General features: G+C 32.6%; 1 pseudogene across 1 annotated transcript; it reads right to left on the bottom strand.

The window, feature by feature from the left end:
- Positions 1 to 4,012: 4,012 nt before the first annotated feature.
- BDCG_17794 lies at positions 4,013 to 4,101 on the bottom strand (annotated as a pseudogene). Its single transcript has one exon. The product of its transcript is annotated as a tRNA-OTHER (tRNA).
- Positions 4,102 to 4,353: the final 252 nt, after the last annotated feature.

The raw sequence follows: 4,353 nt of genomic DNA, 5'->3' as shown, positions 1-4,353 counted from the left end.
CCGGAACTCAAGCACCTCAGGTTCCTAATAAATACAGAGGTGTACAAATCGCTCCAATAAATCGCTCTATGTTCCTGGGCTGGGAAGTTATTATCGCATGTATCTAATTGTCACTCCTTTGTATTTCCTATGTTCTTGTTATCTTGGTGTGATCTCAACACCTGTATTTCCTCCTGTATAACCAACACTTGGCCTGTATTTAACATCACGCAAGGACTCATCATAAGCTCCGCTTGCATATGAGTATAATGGAAGAATAATAATAATAATAATAATAATAATAATAATAATAAACTTCTTCTTTCACAAATTTGCATTCATTTCTCTTAAGAGATCTGAGAGTGATGTAGATATTTATGTGAAATCCTTAATGAATCTGCAGTAGTATGAGATCAACTCAAGAAACTATTATATATAATGTATGTTTCTCAGCTGTGATTAATTCACTATGACATTCAATTTCTCTGAAATGAGATATATACAGTCATCACTCACTACATATTCTACAAACTTCAACTCTTTCATTTCAAACACATACTTGATTGATTTGATATAGAGCTTATACTCTGTCAGAGTTATAAGCACTTTATCAAGATACTTCAGATATTCATTGTATGAGTTTGAAAAGACTAGAATGTCATTGAGATATACAAGATATGAGGTTTCATTCTGTTTATGAAGAATTATATTCATCATTATTTGAAAGATGACAGACACATTTATCAGATTAAATAACATTATCAGGAATTCAAACTTCTATCATTAAATATTAAACACAGTTCACAGAACTGACAGTTCATCTACACAGATCTGTCAGTATTCTGAGAGAAGATCAATCTTCAATAGATATCAGGCATTTTCAATCATATTCAACTGTTATTGAATTCATGACAGTAAATATTCATTCTTGATTGTAAGCTTGTTGAGTACTTAATAATCAATACATATTCATCACTCCTCACTCACCTTTTTCATAAATAGAACTGGAAAGCCCCACGTGCTTGATGAGAGTTGTATGAGATCATATTCTAGAAGATCAGTGATCTGATACTTCTGTTCTTCAAGATGCATTTGTGACAGAGAGTACACATTCTGATTGACTGGTTTTGTATCCCCTGTGTCAATCTCATGTACAAATCCTCATTCTGACAGCAATTCTGATGAAAGATCTGTTCAGAAGATCTTCTTATACTTCTTCAGAAGCTTCTTTATACACTTATTCTCTCACATATTCTTTATCTTGATTTTCTCCACTTCTTAGTTCTGTATGACATACAGAATGCTTTCAGATAAGATCTTGTAAATTATTCTTTTTACTTATTGATGTATAAGCAGATTTAACTCTTCTATATCAGAGATGTGAAATGTTCTTCTTATATTAGTTGATAAAATTATATGAATCATTTTCTTTCTATCAGTCAACTGTATATGATATGTACATCATTAAATCTGTGAATTGAATCTTTAAAATCAATTGAGTCTGAGAATAAGATTATCTTTCACATTCTGCAGCTCTCACACTTAAATATAGTAAGATCATTCTCTAAAGTGTAAGAGAACTCTTACTCTTGCAGATGATATCAAATATTAGTTATCAGATAATCTTATACATCAGAAATTCTTTACTCAGCAGACTTCTTTCAATTTTTGAATTATATAATTATCAATATATTGTATAGAAGCTTCTGTGTCTGCTAACACTTTTACAGTCATCTCTTAATTCTTACTCAAGTGCTCTCTATATATTAACATTTCAGGTCTTAAGACATTGAGATGAGTATTTACTTCATTATTCTCATCTGCATCTTATTCAGAAGCCTGCTTCTTCTTTATATTCACAGAATTCAGAGAGTCATCTAACACAGACATCTCTTTCACTTTGAAGACTTTTTATAGAATATCAGTAAGTGTCTTCAAGCTCACTGATTCTGCTAGTTTTTTGACTCTCTTGCTTCTCTTGACTGTGCATGCTGAGTGTAATCTTTTATATCATGATTTTAGTATTTACAGTTGAAGCAAGCTCAATGCTCATAATATCAAGATTTTCACTCAGAGAATCTCTTTTTCAGAGAATTCAGCACTTTAGTAATGATATTCAGATGTAGATTCATTGCATCTGAGTGTATAACTTGTATCATAGAAGTCTGATTACTCATTCTTCACTGAGACATACTTAATTGCAGTATTTTCTGTCACAATTGACTTACTTATTCTTATACAATGAGAATGTTATATGCTTTCTTCACTATGTCTGACTGTGAGGTTAAGCATTTTCATTTCACTCTTAACTCAGATATAAGACTATGAATGAAGATCTGTAAATAGAAAGATGTTAAAAGCTCTTTATTCAATATGAGATAGTATAAGCTGAAGTGTGTGAAGTATGATGTAAGATTATTCACTTATCTACACTTAGTGAAGTATTTATAACACTTATCTTATATATTCACTTTCTCAAAGTTGTGTAAGATTCACTTGAAAAACTCATTTCATATTTATGAAAATGAATATTACTTCAAATCTGCAAGATTTATCTTTTTATCAGTTATTTATAATAACTTCACTTTTCTGTGTAGAAACACAGCAGATCTTAAGACTTGTTGAAATTTTATTGACTATCTATCTGTGAGTTCATATTCAATCTGATAATATAATTGTATCTGACTTAGTCAGCTAATTACAGCATTATTTTTTCAGTTGTTATTAAAGCTTGATAACTCTGACAGATCTTCTGACTTAATATATTTCATACTCAGATTCTCATTCTGTACAGTGATCTCTGATGATATGTATACTTCTGAAGAGATTATAAATGATTGTGATGAGATCTTCAGATTTAGTATAGTTATCTATCTGTGTAAATGTTTGATTTCTCACTACAGGTCTAAGATCTGATTTTCTCTATTCTTATTAATAATAATAATTGCATCAGTGAAGCTCTTCATAGTGAATACTTAATTCACAGTGAATGTCAATTATTATTTAACTTTCATCTCAGTCTGTCACTGTGTATACAAGACCTTGATCTCATTTAGAATTCTTGTATATATATAAAGTATTGATTTCAGTTCAGTGATCTCAGCTGCTTTTCTTACTGCTTTGAGTAAACTCTCTAAGAGATTCTGCATATCTTTCAGTTCAGATAGCAGAGAAGAGTGTTGTTTATATTAGTTAGAAGAGATATTCATTTCAGTGATTTTCTCATTGATTATATGATGTCTATCATTATATTACTGTATTATTATATTACTATATTATTATATCACTATATTATTATATGATTTCTGTTATTATTATATGACTCTGATGATAATCACTCTCTCTTTTTATTCTTCTTTTGAGTAGAGAGCAGACTTCTTTGAATCTGGTTCATTACTTTCATTCTCTTTCTCACATCTCATCTATTTGCATATATGACATTCATCTGAGTGTGAAGTTTTTCCTTAACAAGTGAAGCAGTATCAATCAGATGCTCTTTCACTTATCACTCTTTATATACTATCTTTTTAAGATGTTCTAGAACCACACTGGCATGATAACTATAAATCACTTCATAGATGAAATTATCACATTCTGAAGAAGCCTGGGCTTCTTACTAGTTTTTAAACATGCTATCAGATGTGATTCAAAGGTTGCTTAAGTCAGCATATGATTACAGGTGTATGCCGGCTTCTTATATATTGAATCTTGTATACTAAATTAATTAGTGGCCGCTAGAGCCCCCTTTACTTTATTATTATTATTATTCTTTCATTATACTCATATGCAAGCGGAGCTTATGATGAGTCCTTGCGTGATGTTAAATACAGGTCAAGTGTTGGTTTATACAGGAGGAAATACAGGTGTTGAGACCACGCCAAGATAACAAGAACATAGGAAAATACAAAGGAGTGACAATTAGATACATGCGATAATAACTTCCCAGCCCAGGAACATAGAGCAATTCATTGGAGCGATTTGTACACCTCTGTATTTATTAGGAACCTGAGGTGCTTGAGTTCCGGATTTAATGTATCCCCTGCGGGTTTCGAACCCACGCGCCTTGGTTTCCCACGCCAAGGCGCTACCAGGTGGCCGCATTAACCATTCGGCCACCGGGGCGGGCCCCCTTTACATTCGTACGCTAGTAGTTCGGAAGCGGCCGCGTTATTATCCGACGGTCGTACGTTCTTCCGAACCACAATATATACAAGAGTTACTGCATGTCTCATTGTAAGAATAAGTGCTCGCAGGCGGTTATTTGAGTGTTTGCAGCTTGGCGTGATACTGTTAACTACTACACAACTCACACAGTCTCTCAGTTCAGTACATGCTACGCATATGCAGCTCTGTGTGCTGGGGCTGTATTGATCA

Source organism: Blastomyces dermatitidis, assembly GCF_000003525.1.
Source record: "Blastomyces dermatitidis ER-3 genomic scaffold supercont1.11, whole genome shotgun sequence".
NCBI lineage: Eukaryota > Fungi > Ascomycota > Eurotiomycetes > Onygenales > Ajellomycetaceae > Blastomyces > Blastomyces dermatitidis.
This window is presented reverse-complemented; position numbering and strand designations above follow the sequence as displayed.